The sequence below is a fragment of the Peromyscus leucopus genome, unplaced genomic scaffold (assembly GCF_004664715.2).
Source record: "Peromyscus leucopus breed LL Stock unplaced genomic scaffold, UCI_PerLeu_2.1 scaffold_837, whole genome shotgun sequence".
Taxonomy (NCBI): Eukaryota; Metazoa; Chordata; class Mammalia; order Rodentia; family Cricetidae; genus Peromyscus; species Peromyscus leucopus.
Genome location: NW_023505769.1, coordinates 45,300 through 70,000, shown reverse-complemented (window position 1 = coordinate 70,000; position 24,701 = coordinate 45,300). Strand labels below are relative to the sequence as shown.

Here is a 24,701-nt window from a genome sequence, read left to right as displayed (position 1 = left end):
AGCTTTGATGGTCTCTGTGGCTCCCGAGGAAGCCCAGGAAGAGGCTGCCATTCCTGCTACTTTCCTATTTGAGGAAGGAAACTAACCAAATGGCAGAAACTAGTTAGAAACACCTTCCTCAGGTTGAAGAATTGCCCCTGAAGACTTGGCCGTGTATCTTTCACTCTTGGTGGTTGCTTTGTAGGCCACCCTCATCCCAGCCTTGGAGCTGTGTTACACACACCAGGCTAATGTCTGCCATATGGCTGGCCTGAGCCCTGCTACTGGTGGCTTCTCAGTCACCTTGACTTGATGTACTGACCCTGAAGGGCATAGAGAAGGCTTTCTGGTGTCCTGAAGAGTGGTTTCCTGTGTTCTGGGGCTCCAGTCTACTTGAGTCTGCAAGTGCTTACTGGAGAGCAAATCCCACTCTAGCCAGCTGTTGGATGTCCCCAAGGTGGCGAGGTCCCCAAGGTGAGCTGGAGGTCATCGTGGAGGATGGAAGGGCTGCAGGTCTAGTCAATGGGGAGTTGGGTGGGTCCTGGCACATCTCTCTTAAAGGCCACCTGTGCTAATGGTCCTGAGTAGGTTCCTACCTGTCCAGGCAAGCCTTGAAGGACCAGTCTCTCTAGCCATTGGGTCCTGTAGTCCCAGCTCTTCACTAGTACAGTGAGCCACCACTTCCCAGGCTGTTGTCCTCCATACCCCTTGACTTAAGCTACCTGGACTGTGGATCCAGCTGGCTGCTCAGGCCATTGCCAGGTCTGTAGAGATGCTGGGTCTTAGCACCCTTATGCTACCAGCTGATCTCTCACACGCTTCTTTTTTTTGGTTTGTTTTGTTTTTTTGAGACAGGGTTTCTTTGTGTAGCCCTGACTGTTCTGGAACTCACTATGGACCACAGGCCGGCCTCAAACTCAGAGACAGTCCTGCCTCTGCCTCTGTTAATGCTGAGATTAAAGGTGTGTGCCTCCATGTCCAGCCTAAAGAAAAGCTCTCTACAAATCAGATACCTCAGTTGCTCTTGGCAAAAATGGTTTCTAGACACAGCAAACCAAAAACCTTTTTGATTTGATTCAGTTATAGAACTGAGTGGTTAAGTCCTGATGCACAGTACTGTGCTGCAGCTTGTTTCCATAGCAACAGCAAGCTCTTTATGACTCCCTCAGTGAAAGGCTTCTAAGGGTGTTGTGGCTTGATATGAAATGCACCCCATAAGCTGTGTGTGCTTGGACACTTGTCCTCAGCTGGTGGCACTGCTTAGGACCTTGCTGGGAAGTGGGTCCCTGGGGGTGGGCTTTGAAGGCTTATAGTTGCCCCTACTTCTGTCTTTTCCTGCTTCCTCTGTGTGGATGAGATCTGCTCTTCCAGGCTGCTGGGCTGGCCTCCTCTCATGCTCCTGACATGCCTCCCCTGTTCAGACAGACTGAGCCCTTCTGGAACCTTTTCCATCACTTGCTCTTTGTCATTTTTTTTTTTTTTTTAAATCACAGTAATGTGAAAAGTAACTAGTATCATTTGGGTATTTGGAAAATAATATACCCAAAATATGTATTATTAACATTCATCTGTTCTACTGAAATAACATTTGACTGAAAATAAAAGCACGTTTGCTGTATTAAGTAAATAGAACTCGGGAAAATCTAAACAAGGAAAAAAGTGTTCCACAACCCTGCCTTCAAAACCAGCGAGAGCGCTTAGTACATTCACCCAGGACTGTGCAGCCCTCTCCTGAGAGCTCCTGCCCTTGCCCTGCTTGAAGGCCCTACGTGCAGGAAGAAGTGTGCCAGGCAGAGGGTGGGGGGTCCCAGTGGCCAAGTGACGGAGCCATTTCAGGCTCTTGGCCGCAAAGTAGGTACCACTGATGCTGTTGGGCTCCTGAGAGGCCTGACCCCCCTTTCCTATCCCAATAGCTGGTGGGACGGACAGTCTCAGATGGTAACTAGGACCAGCTGGCTAGGTTTCACTCAGGTCCTCAGCAGCTTCAGAACATACCTGGACACCAAGAGGGTCCTGAGTCCAAAATGTCTCTCAGAGGCTCATCTCTCAATGCTTGGTCCCAAGCTGTTGGTACAATTTTGGGAAATTGTGGAAACCAGCAAGCAGAACTTGGCTTGAGGAAGCTGATCACTTGGTGTGGGTCCCTGGTCACCTCTTCACACTTCCTGGGTTAGCTTTGAAGTAGATACCCAGGAAGTCTGTCACAAAGCACATGGGGTCTCTCTTGAAATACCTTTAGCCGACGCCTTCCTTAAGTTTTCCTGCTAAGTGTTTGTCAGTGATAGAGAAATAACTACAGACAGACGCTCCGCGGGGAGATGCAGGTGGTACTCAGGAGTCTTGAATATGCGTTTATTGACACCAGTACAACGGGCCCCAGGAGACTGTCCTGAGCTCATCACACTGGCACTTGTCCCTAAGATTAGAGACACACGATATCCTAGAACAAGACTCGCTGTTGCACATGACTCCCAGGAAGGCCCCTGAAATAAACCCTTGGCAAGGCCCACATGGCATGTAACTGGCAAAGCTGCAGAACTCAGTGAAAGCACAGGACTCCTGAAGATGATCCCTGGACACTACAGAGCAGAATCAAAGCCAGAAACACAGCTTGCCTTACACCAAGTTGGCCTGGCTTCCCTACAGTATGGCGAGGGCCGTCCTCCTGGCCCTGAGAATACAGCTGAGGTAGCCAGGACACCCATGCTGAAACCTACCCATCGGGGGAGGGGGAGGGGGCGCTGCATGCAGGATCCAAGAGGGCAGGGGCGACAGATCTCGGTGAGTGCCAGGGGCTTCCCCAAGACTCCCCAGCTCTGCTGCAGATGCCTTGCTTCCACACCCCTTCACGCCTGCCTGTGCCCTCCCCCCTCCCCCCTCCGACGCCTACGGCTCAGCTGGGAGGCAGCCAGACTGCTTTAGCTTTTTGTATCCATGCAAGACACTGGCATCTGTAACTCAGCGCTTTCCCAGCCCACTTAATTTTAAGAATAGACACTAATAATACTTAACCCCTCTCTACTCCTGGTGGAGGACGGGCTCCTCTGCTCCGGCAGCTGCTCACTTCGAGCAGCCCCTAAAATTCCAGGTCGGAAGGACTGGTAATGCTGTGCACCCTCTCTGTGCCTTACCAAAGGGTAACTGAGGCCAGAGAGGTACAGTGACTTGTTCAGCTCATGCAATGAGATGGTGGCAAAGCTGGGACTTAAGAAGATTACTCTGGTCAGGGGAGCCTTCTCTGTGGCCATGAGCTAGCACAAGGCCAGCCTGTAACGGCAGGAGAGTGTGCCTGCTCTTGGTCACTAGGTGAGATGGAGCAGCGCCTAGCGTTGGTTCTGGACTACTGCCCAGCAGGGGCTTGACTATCAACACTGCAGACGGACTGAGGGGAAGGAGAGGCACTCAGAGAAGCCTGGAAAGGGGCTTCCCTTTACACTGAGGCCTTGAATTCTGGCACAAACCTTATATGTGAGTAAGAATCAGAACATACTATCTGGGGCATCTATGTGGGCCTAAATTCCACTCTTATCAGCAACGAACAGAATAAGATTAGCAAAAAAGGGAGAAAACCAAAGTCAATATCTCCCTCTATCAAAGTCATTGTTACAGGCAGGCTGGACCAACAACCACACTCCTGTGCTGAGGGGGCACCAGGCCTTCAAGTTGAGCAATACCCAGTCACTTACAGTGGGCAATTATCTGAGTGTTTAGGATGCTTCCTACCAGGAGACTTTGACCAAGGAATCAGCATGGCCTCAACTCCTCCATTCCTGCTGTGGGAATGGGTGAAGGCCAAGCATTCAGGTGGCGTGCCCAACCAAAGCTGGCTCTGCTCTCCCGACACTGCTGGGCAGTGTGCTTGCCTCAGGATCAAGAGCATGTGTGCCTTGTTTCTTTTGAGAGAGGGTTTAGGTGTGCTGAGCAAAGCTCTGCGAAGCCTGCTGAGGCTTTGCTCTCTACCCCTGGACTATCATCCTCTCGATGGGGACCTCAACAGGCAAGCTTCTTCCACAGGCTGCCCCCTGAGCCTCTGGACCTGCTGTGTTCTGCACGCTGGAGCCTGGCTCACACTGGGGCCTCCCTGGGGCCTCCCGATCCTTCTGCTCTGGGTGTCCCTCCTTGGCCTGGCTTCCTTGCCTGATATACACATCACAGCTCTCCAGCAGCCAGGCACCATTGCTGCGCGCTCTCCCACCCACCTGCTCCAGGGATGTGGCACTCTTACATGTTGCTCAGGCAGAGAGACAGAGTCCAGCAGCAAGGACACCAGCCACAGGAGACAGGTTGGTGACCGTGGCAGCAGAACCTGCTAGTGCCCAAAGGAGGTGTACTTCACGGGCTGGCCAAAGTTCCTTAACCATGCACTGTCTCAATGACTCAATGTGATGACAAATATACGAAGATTCTGAAACTTCTCAGTCAAGGGCAGTAAGATCTTCCTAGGTGGATCTAGCCGGACCTCAAGGTAGGCAAGGAGCCACTGCACCCAAGATCCCACAGTCACAGCCTTGCTGATCACTTCAAGGAAGTTCTGAGTTCCCAGAAGCACAAAAGTGACCTTCCCACAGCAAGTGCTGCCTTCTGAAAAAACCTGAACACACCCGTCAGAGATCCATGCTGGCCCAGCAGCCCTCGTCTACGCCAAAGCTGATAAAGGCACTTAAGTGCTTGTTAACACACCTGAAAAGTTGTTTCCATCCTGATTCAGGAAAACAAAACAAAACAAAACAAAAAACCCCAGTAATACTGCAAATGTCTTCATGAATACATAAAAAAAGTAAAATACTTAAGTTTTCAGGAATAAAATAAATGCTAAGCTTAGCCTTAAATTACATGACCTTGCGGGTCAGCTTGCACTGATTAAAACCTGAATACGATTCTGGATTAGACCTTCCTTGCATATAACTCTAAGTACACACAACGCACACACACACACACACACACACACACACAACACACACACACACACACACACACGCACACACGTCTGACTTCACCTCCCTAGGATGCTCAAGGGAAAGAGGTCTACAAGACCTGGTTGGCCTAGAACTCAGCTAAGAGTGGCAGTGGGTCATCCCCTGGTGCTCCTCCCACTGGGTACAGTGAGAAGCACAAGCCCAGGCCAGATACCTGGCTGCAGACCTCACCCCAGGATGGCCTGAAAGGTCTGTGCGAAGGTCTGAGCCCTGACCTGTGTTTTTGGTTAGGATGCCAGCAGGTGCCTGTGGTTCTGTCCTCAGTCCCGTGCTGCCGGCCCACCTCAGCCATCCTCTCTCGGTGATTGTATTCCCTACGCTTCCTTCTGAGGTCCACTCACTGCCTCCTGCAGCTCTGCGGTCTGCGGACAGACTGTGGCAGGCCCTCGTGAAGGCTGGGTGCTAAGGGGATGCTGTGAGGGTCTGCACCCCTGCCCACTATACCTGCTGGGTCTAAGGTCTTTGAAGGGGGATTCACAAGCAGGAGGAGTTGGGGGGGGCTGGGGGCCTGGACCACTCAGCTTCTTGGTGAGTATGGTCTCAAGTTTCTGAATGCCAGGTGCAAGCCCTGCTTCCTTAACATCTGCGTGGCACCCCTGTTCCCTGGCTCCACCCTCCAGCAGCTCTCGGGTCGCTAAGGAAAGACGTTACCTATGACTGTAATGTTGTCATGGGAGCCCCGTCACGGGCCACAGCCACTAGCTCCTCAGCAACATGCAACCCGATGCCCTTCTGCCGATTAGGTGGCTGTGGACAAGACCCGGGACTCTTTGGTGGGGGACAACATCGAAGAAGCCATCACAGCAAGCAACAGGTATCTTCTGAGCCTGTTAGCTCTCGGGATGCTGCATCTGCCTCACCAGACACATAGGGCTTCTGGAAAGACACTCCCCTGGGAAAGAAGAGACAGACAAGCCTTGTTTCCTACTGCCCACAGGCCCGGGACCAACCTCCTATCACCATCCCCACGCGATGGAGTGCAGAGCCAGCTGGCTCTTGAGGGGTCACCTGCCTGGTGCTTCCCACCCTCTTGGGGCACAGTCATCACCCCCCCCCAGCTCTACAGGAGCAGTTCTTGCTCCAGAATGGCTGCCATCTCCAGTGTGTCCAGTAGATAAATAGCTACAGCAGCATAAAGACAGCCGTGGGGAAGGAGCCGACGAAGACTCTTCAGGAAAGGTGACAGGACAGATTGCCAATCTCCCAAGGCCTAGTAGAGATTAGCTGTTGGAGGGCAGTGTAGTCTCTGAGCTGGTCCCCAGCAGTGGTGTACACAGAGGAAAATGACCTGAACATTGTTTTTGGGGAAGAAAAGAACCATTGGTGTGCATGGGCTGAAAGAAGAACCTCATCTATGGAACATTTAACCCTGGCTAGGGGTTCCTACTATATTAGGGGTCTAGAGAGGGTCCCTGACTTTCTGTTTCTACTTTGTTATAATTGGAGACAAGATCTCTACCCAGGCTGCTTCAAATACCCTATGCAGCCCAGGATAACCTTGAAGTTCTGATTCTCCTCCATCCACCTCCTGAGCTGGATGGAACTACGGCTAAGGAACTCTGCCTGACCGAGCTACACCCTTCCTTCTTAATGATTTCTGACTTTAGAGTGTGTGACGGACTCACAGTCAACACAAGCTGCACCCTGAACCCAAGCCTCTCCTGGGTACTGCACCTGTCCAACCTTCTCAGTGCCAAGGAAGCAGCCGAGAACTGCCGCTTACAGTCAGCTGGGGTCCTGGACGGCAGCTGCTGACACTCCCCAGGCCGTGCCGAGCTGGGTCCACTAGGTTGTGTGATCCCATTCTGAACACAGTGTTTTTAGTTTATCCTGGTTTATTTGAGGCAGCTCCACTGTAGTCTGGAGGTCTACATGCTGTGAGTGCTGAGGAACACGGTCCCGCCTCAGTCACCGAGCAAGCCTGTGGCTCCCCACCCTGCACTGCCCCAGTGCACCCCTTACCAATGCTCTAGACACTGCCAGGGTCCCGTTGACTCTCCAGCAGTCCATGAGAGAAACAAAGCCACCCAGTGCTTCAATACTTTCTTTCTCATCCTGCAAGAGACAGTCGTAAGGTGGGACTTGAGTGAGGGGAGGGCTCAAAATGTCACGATATAAACAGAACTTAAGTCAGGCCTAAGACACGCTTGAAGCCAAAGTACTCGAACCAAAGCCAGACACCAATTCAACAGGACACACTGTAACTAGCCTCGCTGTCTTTTAGCTGTGGGAATGCTGGATAATCAAGGAATGGGGCCGCACAGAAGGTCAGCCATGCAAGCCATGGTGTATCTCTAAGCAGTGTTAGCTCAGACTCGGAGGACAGATCCTCAGCTTAATCTGGGGCTTCCAGGTCTACCCTGAAAACTGCTGGGTGATGTGGCTGTGTACAGAGGGCTACAGGACAGGGCACACCGGAGCCAGCCGCGAGAGGCAGTCCGTGGTCACCCTCCCCACTCACCCTAGGCATTGTCTGTTTGCGAGAAGGTCATGGCGTTCCAACCCTAACTGCAGGGATGGGCAGAGGCTTGGTCTAGCCACTACGATCTCAAAACTCTTTCTGGTTCTGCCATCCACTCTGGGAGAAGCCTTCCAGATGCAGTTTGTCTCCTGGAGGCTGGTGTATATACCTTATGCCCTCTGGGGCAAGGCATCTCCTAGAGGGAGGTCACTCATATCCCTATTTTATTTGTTTGATAAACCTGACTTCACATCTCCCTTGGGGCAGAGCCTCCCCGAGGCTTCTAAGTGTAGAACCCTCCTTCTGAAGCTCTAGGTCCTGAGATATTTGGCTGTGGGAACAGGGCTTAACTGGGCACCCGGGCCAATGATCCCCACCATGACCGGCAATTTGGAAATCCCTAGCGAAGGCCTCAGTGCCGACAGGGCCATCCAGTCTGCAACGGCGACAGCACCAGGATTTAATGTGCTGAGCTGGCTGGCCTTGCAGAGATTGGTCCTGGCCTGGTCCTTCTCCCCTTTCCTGGATCCCTCCTCAGTCTGTACTGATCACAGCCTTGCCCCATGCTCATGCCTGTTCCAGGTGTAAGCCACCCACCCTTGTCTTTTCCTCTGACACCCTCCCCTTGGTTTCTCCTGCTTTATCCTCACCACCTCCTGAAATAGCCTCTCCGCAGCTGAAGCTAGATGGCACAGCAGTTGCTATGAACAGCCACAGTACCCCTTTCCCTGGCATCAGCAAGGTTTCAGTGCCACTCAGAGCACCTCGGCATCCCGGTGGACTCAAGGCCCTTTCCATAAGGGCCTGGACTCCTCCCTCCTGAGGCCACTGATGTGTCATTGCAGATGCCATCGACAACTCGCAGCCCCACTTGAGACCAGACCTCAGCTTGCCCTCTAGTGGCCTGGCCATGATGAGGGTTGGTAGAGTTTTTCCACTCCAGTTTCAGTAGCTGCAGGTCAGTGGTGCATCATCTGTTCTCTCTCATCACTGACTGCTGCTCATCTGCTCATCTCTCAGCCTTCTCCTTTCTCCACAGCACTTGACCTGGGTCTTACACCCTCACTGCTATGCCCTGCTTCTCCACCAAACAGTGCCTGGGCAGAGGGCACGAGGTCCCATTTCATCATCTTGCTGCCTCAGCGAAGCATCCTACGAAGCAGACACTACATGCCAGCTGGCCTAACTGAGCCCAGGAGTGGATGGACTCTGTTTAGACAACTACAGGATAAGGATACCATCACGAGTCCCCACACAACCCCAGAGTCACTTGTGCTGGTTGCTGGGCCCTCTCTGAAGCTCTCCAGGCTGCCAGGTCCACGTGCTCCTGTTGTGGCTCTGGCTCCAGCAGGGGTCTTTGTACAGATGTCTAACTGATTTTCTGGCAGTTGGCAGGCAGTGACAGGGATCAGAGGCGAGAGCTGGCAGGATGGGGAAGGAGCTCGGATCTGACCTTGGCCCCGGCAGGCTAAGGTCAGCAGACACCTGACCCATAGGTATGCTTCTGTGCAGACACGGATTCCATCTTCACCCCATGCCATCAAGGGACTCTGACAGACAAACCCTGAGGCTCGAAGGGTCAAGCTAGGACTCAGGACTGGGTGGTAAAGGGTTATTGGACACAGCTTGGAGGTGTTGGAATAAAATATCCAGCTCCTGGGCAAAGCTTGGCAGGCACCCAGAACTGGTCCTGTTTTACCTGCCAAGGAAGGAGGACCTGTCAGGGAGCAGACATCAATCCCTGGCAGTTGTGGTGGGAAGAGAGTGGCAGAGGCTATCACCTTAGCTGTGTGCTCTGGATAAGTGACTAAACCTTTCTGAACCTTGGATCTCTCTTCTATACACTAGCATGAGCACATGTGCCTCCCAAACCAGGAGCCACGTCTCTGCCTGCTACCTGTCCTCACACAACAAAAGAGGAGTGCGTAGGGAACATGTCCAAGTCCTCAGGCAGGAGCTGACCTCCCTAACATGGATGCAATGCCCACAGTCAGTGCAAAAAACAGGCCAAGGACAGACAGAGTGGATGCAGAAAAGAATGCAATGATCTTGAACTTTGAAAAGATATTCAAGAGCTGGACAGATGGTAAAAGCACTGGCTGCTCTTGTAGAGAACCCAAGTTCAGTTCCCAGCACCCACATGGTGGCTCATATCGGCCTGTAACTGCAGTTCTAGGGCATCTGACACCCTCCCTGGCCTTTGTAGATACTGGGCACAAATGTAGATCACATACTTGGGCAAACACTCTTGCACATAAATAAAAATAATGAAATTTTAACAACAACAAAATATGCTCAAATTTACTCTGGAAGGCTGGGTGTGGTAGCTCACACATGTAATCTTAGCACCTGAGAGGCAGAGGCGGAAGAGACTGTCTCGAATTTGAGGTTAGGCTGGGTTATGTAGCGAGTTCTAGGCCAGGCAGAGCTACATAGGGAGAACTTACCTAAAAAACAAGCAAACAAAACCCTACCCCCAAAACTAAAACAAACTCACTCTGAAAGAAAAAATGAGGTATTCTTGCCTTCCAGCTGGTGTTGAACAATTTCCTTCCAACTGAATCAGACCCTCTTGAGGGAGAGAAAGCTCACTGGTTTTTAAAGTTTGGGAGCCCAGAATGCTGTGCAGGAAGCTGCAGGGATGATGCCTTCCTGAGCCTGGTGTAGGTTTTCCATGATGCAGCTTCAAGTTACTTGTAAGTAATCCTAATAAACACCTGGTTCACCCACTCGACTTGGGGAAGTGACTCTGGTTTGCCACCAAAACTTATCTGGAGTGAACAGGCATCTGTTCATTTCTCTCCATGAAATGCCACGAAGCAGAGGGCAGACTCCGTGGACTGGTGAGGACTGTGGACAGTGGACTCCCAGCAGCAGCAGTGCTCGGCTCAGGCTGGTCCAGGCTCAAGACAGAAGCTGGGCAAATTTCCAAGACTAGCATGTCTGCTGTGACTTAGCATCCTTGCTCCTAGAAACCTGTTGTGCAGACACCTGAGCTTGGACCATGTGATGTACACAGTTACCACTGCTGCCACCTTTCAGAACTGTGACTTGGGGCCGGGACTGTGAACGGGAAGGCCACACTATGTGTCTGTAAGAAAGGGTGGGAGCTCTGTGTGCTGACGAGGGGAGGTCCCAGCTGCACAATGAAGCGACAGAGGCAGAGAGAGAGGAGTAGAGGGAAGCAGGGCTGGGCAGGTGGTGTAGAGGTGTTCCTCGAGTCTGCAATCCCTTTCCGACTCTAGGAGACACAGTCTAGACATGTCTATGAGATCAGAACCTGAACACTTGGAACTCATATGTCCAAGGTGGACCCCAAGACTCAAGAGGCTGAGTGACTTGAGAATTCTGTTATTCCAGGGCAGACTCTCCCCAGTGAAGCTCGGGGCCGAGGTCTTCCAGACTCTGGGCAGCGTGGCCTCCCTGCTCACTGTCAGCCAGCGGCCATCTGCTCTTTGCCTGCCACTGTTGCGGGTTCTCTGCTGGCCCATTGCTGGGTTTGCCTGTTAGGCACAAGGTCCTGTTCTTGCTTGAAACTCTGGGCTCCCAGGAAGGGCTCACATGGGACCCCTGCCCTTCTGAAGGAGCACTGGAGTCTTCTCGACCCGTTTGTACTTTCTGGTTTACCCCAACAACACCGCGCTGGGCCTCCTGGCATTCCACTTCCCCGTGGGGTCCCCGGACATGGGTCCCCCGCTGGGGCTCGGCACAGCAGGAGTCTGAGAATGTCTTAAGCTTGGATGAAGGGCACCCCTTACCTGTCGCTCGGGTTTGTGTGGCTCCATCAGCTTCACCACCTGGCCCTGCTGTACCAGAATGACCTGGGAGTCTCCGAGCCAGGCAACGTGCAGGGTCGCTCCTGTGATGAATGCACACACACCTGTGGTGCCGCTCTGCAGTCGCTGCAGGGAGAGGGAGGAGAGCCATGGAGAGGGAGGACTGCGGAGGAGGGCGGTCCTCCACAAAGGCACCCCACGGGCCCGCCCGTACTCAGGCTCATTTTCATGCTGTATGAGAGAACGTGTGCCACAGCACCCCCTTCAGACCCAACGTGGAACTGGCAGGACGGTCTGCGGAGGCTGGAAGCAGACCACTGATACTGAAAACGGGCATGGAAGGGTGGGGTGGGCAGGGCCACAGAGAGCAGGACGATTTAGGTATGACCAATACTGAGGCAGGGCTTCATGAGTGTACACGTAAGTCACAGCTTCTTCAGCTGCATACTGTAAACAAATACAGCATATGCTCGAATTACATCTCAGCAAATCTGTATGAACGGACAGAAGGGCTGAGGTGCAGACCAGTGGGAGACCACTTGTGCTATCCACGCGAGGCCCTTAAGTCTGACCCTGACCGAGAAGGAGGCAAGGGAAGGGAACTGAGCACCTGCCTAGGAAACTTCGTCCTCTGTTCTGAGGGTAACCCTAATCCCGGTGGCCTGCTGGGTGTGACGGAGGCCACTAGGCTGCCCTTAGAGTTTCAGGTGTTCCACAGCTTTCTGTTGAGAAATGGAATTCAGTTCTGCTGTATTCCACTAAGGTCTTTGGGCCGGTGTATGATGACTGAGAATCTCTCTCTCCAGTGTTCTGTTATTCCAGGGTGGCCTCTACCAGTGAAGCTCGGGGCCAAGGTCTCCCAGACTCTGGGCATCGTGACCTCCTTGCTCACTGTCAGCCAGCGGCCATCTGCTCTTTGCCTGCCACTGTTGTGGGGTTCTGGGCTGGCCTGAGCACAGGCCCTGAAGGCCCATTTCTAGGGTTGGTTTCTTAAGCATCTAAAGCATCAGTATCTCAATGCCACAGCATTAGACCCTGTCTTCACTGCTGCTGGGAGGGCCCAGTGAGGTCGGCTTTAGCCACAGAGGAGAGGCTCATGGTCTTTTTTCATAAACAAGGGCCTCATGCCTACACATAGTTGTCACTCCAAGAAGAGAAGTTCCCAGCGGCTCCCAGCAGCCCGCTGAGACCTGGCTGAACAAGGGGCATGGGACACTTTGTTAATCATGCTTTCTATTTCTTTTTGGTTGTTTTGTTTTTTTGATGAATTGACATCTGGGACCTTGTTGATTCTGGTGAGACCAGCACTCCCAGAGCTGTTGAACTTTTAGTGATACAAACCCAAGCTCTGTTAGTATTACCTTTCACAGGCTCACCAGCCAGTCTGGAGCCCATGCCTGCAAAGCTGCCTGGTTCACCTACAGGGCCTACGTTCTCCTGGCACTGGCTAGCTGGGGGCTGTACCAAAGCTCAGACTAGCATGGGTAATTCAGAGTACCTAAAACTGAGTTGCTGGGATTCAGATTCCTGGGAAGCCAGGCTTGCCTCTCTGCCCTGTGACTTCTGCTCACGGAGCTGTAAATGATCTGCCATTCTACCGCCCTCAGTGGAAGGAACCAGCCTGGGTCTTAAGTCAGGTAGCCTTTGCCGGGTTGGCAGACCATGTCTATGCTGTAGAGATCCAGCATGGCGGCCAGGAGTGCTGTGGTTCGCAGGTCTCAGGTCTCCATGTGCTATAACTTAATTTCCACTATGAGGCACGAAGAGGGCCAAAGCATCAGCTGTAGTGCTGGGGAAGATGACTTTGCTGGGGTGAGCTCTGGGAGGTGACTGCGGCTAGACGAGGAATGGGTAGGGTACAGGTAGAGCTATCTCCTCATAGTTAGGCCCTGGTGGCTTTGGGAGACAAAGGGAGACCAGAGATACATATATATCCATACACATGCACATGCACATTTGTACACACACACACACACACCACACACACACACACACACACACACACACACACACTATTTTTTCCCCATTTCTTGCTCTGAGCTACCATGACACACTACTAGCAAGGCCATTATCAAGAAGGCCATGTACCTTGCATGTGCCAAACTGAATCAAAATCAACCGTTTTATAAAGTGATCCAACCTCAATTAGTTTGTTATGGTGATAAAAAACAAGACTAGTACAACAGGAAGCTTAGTGCTGCCTCCATCAAATGAAAACTGAGCCCCAAACCTGAAGGAATGAAATAGCATGACTTCCAGCTGTGCTTAAGTGAGACCCTTTCCTTCCTGAACCACCAGTCACTTTCATTTTCCTTCCTTCATGGAGACCAGAACTCTCTGATGTTAATAGCTACCGTTCTGCAAACAGCACTTTAGACTCAGCTCCCCGTTTCTTCACCTCTCGCTTGCTTTCCGGAGAAACATCTCGTCAGTGTGCCGGAAGGCTTCTTTGAGGGCCGCTGCCGGGTCTGTGAGCAGCTCTGCCGGTGGGAAGCATTGGCGTGCACGTGGACAGAGGCATACCTTGCAGCATCCACTCCTCCATGACCGTCAAACACAGCGAAGTAGGCGCGGTCCACAGAGTCCTGGTGGAACAACAGTGGGAGTCGGGCCCTAGCCGGCTGCCCTCACGGGAGGGCGTTCTCCAGGCAGTAGCTAGGGCAGCGCTATGGTTGCAGAGTTCGCCCACACTTTATTATTATGTTGGAAACCTAATCCCCACGGTGTGTGAGGAGATCTCTGGGAGGTAATTGGGATCAATCCACCGAGGGATGAATGGGCTATCAAGGAGTTTTTCTCCTTGGGAAACTTGTTCTATCTTGCTATGGTGACATCCTTCACTGCTTTGGTGTTCTGCAGAGTTTCCCATCGGCATGAAGGCCCTCTTCAGATGCAGCCCATGACACAAAGCCTCTCAGTCTCCAGAGCAGTAAGAAATACATTTTTTATAAATGACCTACCTCAGGCAACAAAACACACCCAAACAAGTAGGTCTGGAAGAGCTGCATGGCCTTTACCATCAGACAAGTCAAACTGCTCAAGTACTACAAACAGGGAGGCTTAGGAAAGGTCAGCCCTCAGAGCCTCAGGCTCAACAGCTCTTCCAGGCTATTGCAGACAAAACCCAAGGTAGATGCATCAGGAGGCATTCACTGTTAGAGACACAGCAATTCAAGTCTGAACCTAGCACCTGCCTCTTTATATAAAAACACAGCCAAACTGTTGGCTTTGTTTAGTCTTGGCTGTGGAAAGGAATGTGCCCGGAAGCTGTGCGTGCGTAATTAGCGTCTCAGGGCTCCGCAGGGTGGTGCTCTGAGAGGTGCCTAGCACTCAGCCCCAGGACAGCAACTTCTCGGTCTTTCCCCAGGCTCAGCTTTGGCCGGCAGCTCTCCCAGCACTCAGGGCTCCTGACCTTCTCATCAGCCCCGCCCTCATGCTCTACTGCCCGTTTCTGAGGCTCCGGCTGGGGGCAACACTCACAGACAAGCGAAGAGGTGGTTGAAAGTAGGAAGGGACACATGTCGATCCTCATCTTGCGCCGTGTGTTCCGGATGGCATGGATAGAGACCAGCCACTGCCGCTGAGGGCCTGGGCAGTCAACGGCACCTGCTTCTGCCACTGGCTACATACTTCCAAAGGCAGTTAAAGGAAGCTCCGTGCCAGGCCTTTGCATCAAGCACTGGTGGCATGATGGAGAAATTGTTAAACCAAAAAGCAAAACCATGCAGTCGGGGCTTAGCTCCTTCCCTTACCCCTTCCCTGCCATGTCCTCTCGTTTAAAATAGCCCCACTCGAGCCCTCAAGGGCCCCGCCTCACCAACCAGGCAAGCTCAGCACACTAAACCTATAAAACTAGGCAAGAAAGTCTGTCGCTGCTGACAAAAAAATATGTCTGGGGGCTGCCCCACTAATTAGGAATACTTTGCGTCCAATGACAGAGGCATAAGTGAATTCTGCCTGCACCGATTAAAAATTGAGCTATGGATTAAAAAAGATTTCTGCCGGGCAGTGGTAGCACACACACCTTTAATCCCAGCACTCGGAGGCAGAGGCAAGCGGATCTCTGTGAGTTCGAGGCCAGCCTGGTCTACAGAGTGAGTTCCAGGACAGGCACCAAAACTACACAGAGAAACCCTGTCTCAAAAAAAACCAAAAAAAAAAAAAAAAAAAAAAAAAAAAAAAAAGAAAAAGAAAGAAAAGAAAGAAAAAAGATTTCCACACCTAAAACACACAACTATCCCCTCAGCCAGCAACTGTACTCTTGGCATGAATCCCAGAAAAATGAGGCTGTTCCCACGAGAACAGTGCATGAATCACACTAGCTTCATCTGTGATAGCACAAACCTGTCATCTGTCCAGATTCCCTCCAACTACAAATGACTCGGCAGCTAGACCCTGGGTGAGGGGTTCCCTGAGCAGAACTCAGGAAGCGCTGACAGGTGCCCAGACAGGTCAGTCCCCGGAGAACCACACCAAATGGAAGATGCCATTCCCCAGATGTCAGGCTTTTTGAAATGACATCACTGAAATGGAGAAAAACCAGTCACTGCCAGGAGTTAGGGAACTGGGTATATAGCAGGAGAGGTGAATTGGGGGCCTGTAGAAGGATCGTTGTGATACAGAAACTGTCGTGTGTCTGACCGTGTTCAGATCCTGTGTGTGATAAACTATTACAGTTTTGTATGCTATTACCAGGAGGAAACTGGGTCATGTGCAGTTGGGATAGCTCTGCATTGTTTCCCATAATTATTTGCATGTGTACCTATGATTATTTCAAAACGAAGTTTCATTAAAGGATGGGCAGAACAGAACAACTCCCCACACCAACCCAAGTCCTAAACCAACCAAGCAAGCAAAATCCCAGTTAGGGCTGGCTGGAGCCTGGTGACGGAGCCTCTGCTTAGCCCACCTGCTTGAGTTAGGTCCACAGCACCACATACAAGAAACTACATGCAGAACAGACAGACACTACAAAGTTTACAGAGAATGTGAAACTATGATACGATTTTAAATTGAGAACGACAGAAAATGACATATATAGTTATTCACAAGTACATGAAAAAAATCACTTTTGTTCCAGGAAAAAAATGGGCAGAAATGCTCTCTGTAAAACCAAGCACAGGCAGTAGGACCCCAGGAGCGACACTTGTGGGCCCCCCAACTCCCCATATGTTACATGGTTTCACACTTTTCCAGTTCCCCATTACAAGTGCTTGCCCCATGTGGCCTTCCCTCTGTTCCTTCAGCCAGTGGGGCTCAAGTCACGCTCGAGTGCTGGACCTGGTAATGTGCTGTGCAGAGCTGAACTCAGATTTAGACAGAAAAAGCCCACAAAGCCTAGCTTCTAGGGAGAGACCACCAAGGATCAAGTTCAAAGGAGACTCCAGGGGCTAAGTTCCGGGCCTCACTTCATCTCAATGCATAAAGCCCTCTCGCCTGTCTGGGTGCGTGCGCAGGCAGGCATACGTGAGTCAGAGCCCATCGTCCAAGAGGGCAGCCCAAGGTCAGGAACTGAGAACCACAGAGTTCAAACATCAAAGCCACACCAGAGGGACAAGAACTGGCAGAATGTGGCTAGGAAGAAAAAGGAAGGCGTGGAAGGAAGCCAGAGGGAGCCACAGAAGAAAAGCCATGAGCAAGGAGAAGGATAAAGCCACCCAGAATCCTCTATCAAGGCGGGGGCAGGAAATCTTCAGCCTGCTGCGCATCACGTCCAGGGCAGTGGGCCACTCAAGCATCCCAGACAGCTGTGGAGTGGCAGGCTCAGGAGCTGGGGAGCTGACTGTATTAGCCCAACCTAGGACCACAGCTCTAGTGTGACCCAGAGCAACCTCCTGATGAACTCGTGTTCCTAGTCCAGCCTGTCTCTAACCACATCTCTCCCTAGGTCTTTCATTCTCTCTTCTGTAGAAAGACAGACTCACAAAACTGCCTTGGGTGCTGCTGTGTCTCTTTGCTCTTGGAAACTGCTGGTATTTAGGAAGCTGTGAGCATCCCAGGGCCTCTAGGCCTGGCTGCCTTCTTTTTAGTCTTAGGTACACTGCTATTTCCAGCAATAGGTTGAGACTTGAATTTTGCTCATGCAAAGAAAAGGGCAATTAAAACCGAGGAGGCAAGGCCCGCAGGAATGCCCACCTCAGGCTCTTGGAGCCCTATCCTGACTCTGGCCAAGGCTACAGCCCTGACTTCAGGAACTGCCTGGGAGGTCTGGCTTCACAACAATCACAGGGAAGCTGCTGGCAGGTGGCAGAGATGCTGAGGTCACATCTGCCTGTGGACAGCCTCACAGAACGTGCTGATACAGCTGGCAGGAGCAACTTAGAAACTACAGACTCGCCACAGGCCCTCAACTTCACAAGCCTAGGCCTGCATGGCAGCTCTGGGACAGACAGGAGGGCAGGGCAGACTCCTCCATCTCCACAGGCCCTGGTGAAGCCTGGCTCGTCAGCTGTAATTCTCCTTCCTACCAGCAGGTGATGCTGTTTCCCGTCTAGAGAGGTAAGGTGGGGGTGCTTCCTTTGTGGGCCCTGTGCAGTGTCACCAGGCTGGAAGCCCGCTGGCTTTACAGAGAACAATGGCCGTTGTCACTGTGGATAGATGTCTCCCAGGCAAGGGGCAAGGCCATGCTGGGATGAAGGCTGGCAGGGAGTTGTGGAGGGCCAGGAAAAGGGTGGGGAGGGTGGCTGGTAGGCATAATTCCTGGAGGCCGTATCTCTTTTTCTTTTCTCCTGTTGTGTTCTGTGTCCTTCCTTCTACACATGCCCTGATGCCGAGCTTAAAGCACACAGAAGCGGCAGCGAAGGAGAACCTGCCTTCTGCTTCTGCAGCCTGGAACACACCGCCCCAGCCTGTGTGGTCCACTCCTGCAGCGGCCACGTCCTTCCTGCCACCTCCGACCTCACAACCACCAAACGCCTTGCTAAAAGACTGGAAAGACAGCCCTGCAGATGAGTGCCCTGAAGCTCTGGGCACGCACTCCCAGCTCCTGGGTCCCTCTGGTTGTGGTGGACCACTGTAGGGCCCAGCCCACAGGCGGCTGCTGCTCTGGCAGCGCCACGTTAGCCTCTACCTTTTGCCACCTCATGGAGATGGGCCACGGACTGCTGACATCCAATGGTCCCAACTAAGTTAGTCAAGGCAGGGACCTAGGCAACAGCGGCTCCCCTCCATGGGCAGACATGCCACACTGCTGAGGGCCTCATGCCAGCTGAGGGAGCAAGCACAGGTGAGGCTGGCTGTGTGCTGTGAGCCAACACCTTGGGTTCACGTGTAAAGCAGGACAAGCGTCATTCATTCCCAAGGGCTCTGAAGCATAGAGAGAGAAGATGCAGGCAGTGCCTGGTCACGACCGGGTGTCTCCCTGGCTGGCTCTGACCTGGGCGCTGGCCCGTCCAGGTTTCCTCCCGCCATGTCATGTTTCCTTTGTACTCTGACCCTGCTGTCAAGGGCACCGACCGTTAGTGTCAACCTGAGTCTATCACTTGCTAACCAGTCTCAGAGACATATGAGAGGAACTCACAGGTCACAAGGGCTTTCTCTTCCTCTCTTCCTCTTCCTCCTCCTCTTCCTCTTGTTCAGGCAACTTCTTGAATTCGGAAAGGTCTGTTTGTAGTAGCTGGGAAATGGCCTTGTGGGTCACAGCTGCAGCAAAGGGTGGGGGCGCATTCCTGGGAGAAGACACGAAGGAAGGCTGAGCAGCTCCCAGCTGAAGGGCAGGCCTGCATCCGCCACCTCCAGACGGACTTAATGCCGCCACCCTTCCTGTGGTCATTACAGGTGACCTCTGCCTCCAAGGCCTGAATGCATGTCCACACAACACCAGGGGCACACCATTTGACAGGATCTGCTGGAAGGTATCCTTGAGGCATGTGAACCTCAGTGCCCAGGAATCTGCCCTGGTTCTCAAGCTGGAGACCCTGGGACCAGGCATGTTACGAGCTAAACTGTATCCCCCAATTCAGATGCTGAAGCTGAACATGTATTGCCTCAGGTGGGATCATTCTTCCAAGGAGGTTCACTGAGGATAGCACGAGTGAAGATGAGATTATGGTAGAGTGGGATGGTCCCTGCTTCGGTATGACTGGCTTCTTTTGTGAAGAGGAAATACAGATACAGATACACCCATGAGGAGAAAGCCACGTAGCTATAGGACAGGGGTCTGGGATTCTGGACCTACACACCAAGGAATGCCCATGATTATCTGCAGACCACCAGGAGGCTCAGCCAGGCTGACACTCTCACCTCCATTTGGCCTCCATCCTGTGAGACTATGGTGTCTGGTCTGTGTGCTTTGGGGTGACAGCCCCAGGAGACTGTCCTCGGGAAGTGGGTCCAGGTGATGCCTTGGACAGGTGACCCTTGGACAGGTGACCCATGCTGCCCCATGCTCTTACAGCTCAGGGTCTCTGGGCTGCTTGGGCGGGTCAGGCTACAGTCACAGGGAACTCTGGTCTGTTCTGAGGAGAGACGTGATAGTGTCAGACTGACTCTTCAGATCTCTTTGAGCCCATGGAGGATGGCTGAACGATGGATGCTGGTGACAACGGCCTAGAGAGGCCAAGGCCTAAGGGCTGGCAGGGCCTTGGTGACAGAGAGGCAGAGGGGAACAGTGCTGGCAGGCCTTGGTGACAGAGAGAGGCAGAGGGAACAGCGCTGGGCAGGCCTTGTGACAGAAGCAGAGGGAACAGCGCTGGAGCTATCAAGAGAGGGTCAGAGGAAAGAACAGAGAATCCAAGTATCTGATGTAGCTGTGAGTGGCTGGCGGAGGGGGTGGGGAGCCCACCAGGAGCCCAGCTGGGACAGGAGCCAGGTTCTGTTCCCACAGGTTCTGCAGAGTTAGGAGCCCGAGGAGCGTGAACACGGGTTGGCAGGAGCTAGAGCCCAGGAGGAATGAGGGCTGGGAGGCCCAGCTCCAGGAAGAGTTGTGGAGAGGAGTTTAGGAAATAAGGGTCCTCCTTGGGACCACAGGAGAAAGGTTCTGAGGAACAAAAGAATCAAGAGCATAGGACAGTGCCCAGGAACATCACCTCATGCTGACGGCGGCCGGAGAGGAAATTCAGTTTCCTGTTGGGCCTTGGCAGGCAGCAGTGCAAAATGGACACGGGACCAAAGAGGAGAGGCGCCTGGTGAAGAGAAGCCTGCTGTAGCCAGGCAGGGAAGACGGCAGGCTGAGGACGCGCTCTCCATGGCTGCTCTGCCTCCACAGGGCTCTGAGCCTGGGGATCCTGTTTAACACAGAAGCCCCGAGTCTCTGGCAGAGGGTCAGTCTTCCCGGGCCTCAGAAGCTTCTAGGATGCACCTCGATCCTCAACCTGCCTCCATGTCTAGTGGGGATTCCCGAAGCTAGACTATGTGCTCTAGCTCAGTGTGCCTATTCCAAAGGGCATCTGCTGAGTCTCATGGCTGACAGTCTGGCTTGTAAAACTTCTTTAATTAAAAAAAAATTGAGATAGGGTTTTCATTTTGTAGCTCAGCTGGCCTTGAAATAGCCATATAGCCCAGGCTGCCTCAAAGTGGTGATCTTCATTACTTCAGCTGGAATTATAGTTGTGAACCACTATGCCTGGCTTTTGTGTGTGTATGCACATGTGTGTAAGTGTGTGTGCATGTTCCTGCAGAGGCTAGAAATAGCAGATGTCTTACTCTGTCACTCTGTTGGATTCCCTTGAGACAGGTCTCTCACTGAACCTAAAAGCCACTGAGCTCCTGGGCTCTGCCTGTCTCTATCCCCTAACACTGGATTACAGTGCATGCAAACACGTCCAGCTTTTATGTGGTTCCTGGGGATCTGAATGTAGGGTTCATGCACAACACTCCTACCCACTGAACCAATCCATCTCCCCAGCCCTTTATTGCCCTTAAAAACAAACAAACAAACAAACAAAACCAACCACAGTATCTCACGTAGTCCAGGCTGGCCTCAAGCTTGCTATGTAACCAAGGCTGACTTGAACTCCTAATTCTGCTACCTCTGCCTCTTCAGATGGAGTGCTAGGTTACAGTCATGCACCAACCATGGCAGGCTGACATTTCAGCTTTGATGAGAACATCGACTTCTAAAGGCCTGGCTGTTGAGTCCTGTCCTAAGGGTAACTGGCTGTCGACTGATGGCCTTTAGTTTCAGAGAACTGAGGACTGAACCTGGAGACCCTGCAGGCTCGGCAAAAGTCGGTCACAGCTTTCCTTTTACTTTGTGAGTCAAGACCTCACCCAGGCCTTCAGCTGTGCCCTGTGTCCTAGGCAGGCCGTCAATCCTCCTGCACTGGGCAGCACAAAGGATTGGACAGCACAAATGATTGCCAGGCTCTGCCCCCGACAGCCTTTGGAGCTGCACAGTGAGCTGAATTTTTCAGAACAGAGAGTGACTCAGGGGAGCCTGTGGACGAGCCTTTGAGAAAACAACTAGCCGCACTGGGTGCAGCCCGGAGGAAAAGCCCTGGCCTGGCTCGCTGAGACCCTGAGCTGCATCTCCATCCTCTCTCGCCACACTTCCCACCCCAATAAAGAAGAGTACATCTGGGAGGAAGCCAAGACATGAGAACAAGGTCCCCGTTTGAGGCATTTCCTGCCAGGCACTGGACTTTCCTGTAGAGGCAGGAGAAGGTACCCGCTCATCTGGCGCTGGTGAGGTCATGCTGAAGCTTCCTGCTCACTGCTGCTGCATTTGTTGGGGGCAGGGAGGCAGCTTCCAGCCATGGGGACACAGACAATGCCTGGCCTCTGGCCACCAGCACTTCCTTCCATCCCAGGGTCCACCCATGGATGTGTTCTGGAGGCCTCAGCCCTGCCGCCACACCACAAATGTCAGCCTGACTCTGGTCCTGGGAGTGGAGCTCTTCAACTAGGCCAGAGGACACTGTGCCTAGGAAATGGCTACCTCAAGGGTTACCAGGAGCTACAACAGGACGGGATGAAAACCACATCTAGATAACCACAGTGTGAGTTTTATATTGCTCAGGGACCTAGAGATGTGACAATGAAATCACAATAAACGGAGAAGAAAGGAAAAGAGTGTGCAAAGCCCAGAGGTCAGAGATATGACTTCTGGATGGTCTCAGAGGAACACCATTTAAATCCGAGAAAGAGACAATGGATCACGTATTTTATGCCCACAACTCTAAACTGGCTGTGGAACATGAGCAAGGCAAGGGTCCAAAGTAACTGTGTGCACAACGGTAAATGTGAATGCGGGGACCGCTGCAAATAACCAGTGCAGGTATACACGAGGCTCACACCACAGGTAACGGCGACACACACCCATGTCCACACATAAGAGAGAACGTTAGAAAAGAACAAAACAAACCCATTTGGAGGGCTGGAAGCCAGACTATAGCTGTATACTATTTTTTTTCTTTTGTGAGACAGGGTTTCTCTGTGTAACAACTCTGGCTGTCCTGGAACTCGCTCTGTAGACAGGCTGGCCTCGAACTCACAGAGATCCGCCTGCCTCTGCCTCCCAAGTGCTGGGTTAAAGGTGTGCACCACCACCAGCCCACTGCACTAAATTTTTACGGCACACTTATGGTTGTTTGTTGATGCACAGACAGGGCCTCAGCAGGTCCCTGGGCTCTGTGCCACCCCATCCTTCTCTTTTTTAAACTAAAAATAATTTTTTTTTACTTTGAAAACTTTTAGAAATTTTACTGTTAAACTTGCATGCAAATAAAAACATCCCACATCAAAACTAACTTGACTCAATGAAAAGTTAAAATAGGCATTCAAATGGAAGCTATGGAGCAACACATTAAATATTATACTTTCAGTATAACTATATTTTGTGTGCTTACCCATTACTAAAACAAACAACAACAAAAATCCACGACAGAATTAGAACTGAAGGACAATTCGCTCTTCATCTTCTTTCATAATTAGTGACCATATTCAGTCCTTCCTCATCCCCCAATTGATTAGCATTTTCTTGTTCTTTCTCTTTCGTTTTGTGAAGGGCGCCTCTAACCTAACTATCTAATATGACTAGTATCCTTCAAGGAAGGGGCCCAAAAGAAAACTGGGGAGCTAGCTCAGTCGGCAAAGGGCTCCCTTCGCAAGCACGAAGCCACGCAATTAGATCCCCCAAAAAGCCACGTAAAAATTGGAGTTACGTGTGCACACCTGCAATCCAGGGATGTGAGATGGGAGGCAGAGACACGGGCATCCCTGGAGATTTGAGGGCCACCTCGCCTGGCCTGCATGGTGAAGTCTAGGCCAGTGAGACTGTTTCAAACAAAAGGCGACCGATGGACTGATACCCACGATTTGTCCTCTGCTCTCCACATGTACGCTGTACATACCCACACAATGAAATTTAAAAAAGTGAGGTCACACAGACAGGAGAATGCCATGTGATAATAAAGGCAATTTACCAGAGGTGAGTCTAAAAGCCAAGGAGCACTAAGCAGTGCCACCAGAGAGTCTAGAACAATCTCGCCACAGCCTCCAAGACAGCACGGCCTTGTTCGATTTTGGATCTCTGGCCCTTGAACCTGTCAAGGACAGACTTCTGTTCTCACTGCCTCGACTGTAACACTTCCATGCTACAGCCACACGACATCTACACCCTCATCTCAAAGTTGCACTTCTGCTTACTTCAATACTTTTAACCATGAGTTGAATACATTAAATGGAAAAATGTCTGGTCTGGAGAGATGGCTCAGTGTTAAGAGCACTTGCTGTTCTTGTAAAGGTTCTGTTCCCAGCACCTACACTGGCGTTCACAACCATCTGTAGGCAGGGATGTGTGCACATCATATATACAGGCAAAAACACTCATGCACAAAGAAAAAAAAAAAAAACAACTGCAGAAATAAGAAGCAGGTAACTTTAAATAGGTGCACTATTCCGAGTAACTTGGTCATGTGCTTGTCTTACGGGAACAGTAACCTTGTCTGTCCAGTGCACCTATCCATCAGTCACTAGCACTGTCTTAGTACCACAGTGTTCAAAAGGCTCTTATTCTACTTAGCAACAGCTGCAAAGTCCAGAGTAGTGATGCTGCACTCTGACAGTGAAGAGAAACCACAGAGAATGGTTTCCACTTGTCTTTAAATAAGATAGTGGATGCTCTTGACCTAATCCCCAGACATGCTGAGCCTGCTGAGATCTATGCTGAAGAGTCTCCTGTCTGCAAAACTGAGAGACAAGAAGCCGGAGGAAAAGGCCCAGTAACCGGGGCTCTCACTCTGCACTTCAGGCTCTCCTGGAATGCACCCCACAGATAAGGGGACCATGCCACTCTAAGGCTTGGGTAGGTCAAGGTCAGCACCTGGCAGACGATGTTGCACCCTGCTGAGGTGGCCAGGCCTACCTGCTGCCCAGGAAGCTCACTGCCAGCTCAGCCAGCTCCGCCTCCACCTCTTCCTGGCTCAGTACTTGCCCCTGGACCTTCCATGGCAAAGGGCTCTCTGGCTCAGTGGGGGCTGGGAAGTCTTGGAGGAGGGTGTCCAGGAAGCCTGGGAGCTCGCTGTCACAGGCCATCTGGCTGCTGTTCTGTAGGGCTCCAGAGGCCATGCC

The 24,701-nt window shown here is 52.0% G+C and overlaps 1 pseudogene; it reads right to left on the bottom strand.

The window, feature by feature from the left end:
- Positions 1–24,701, bottom strand: part of LOC114710527 — a 25,403-nt pseudogene extending 702 nt beyond the window's left edge.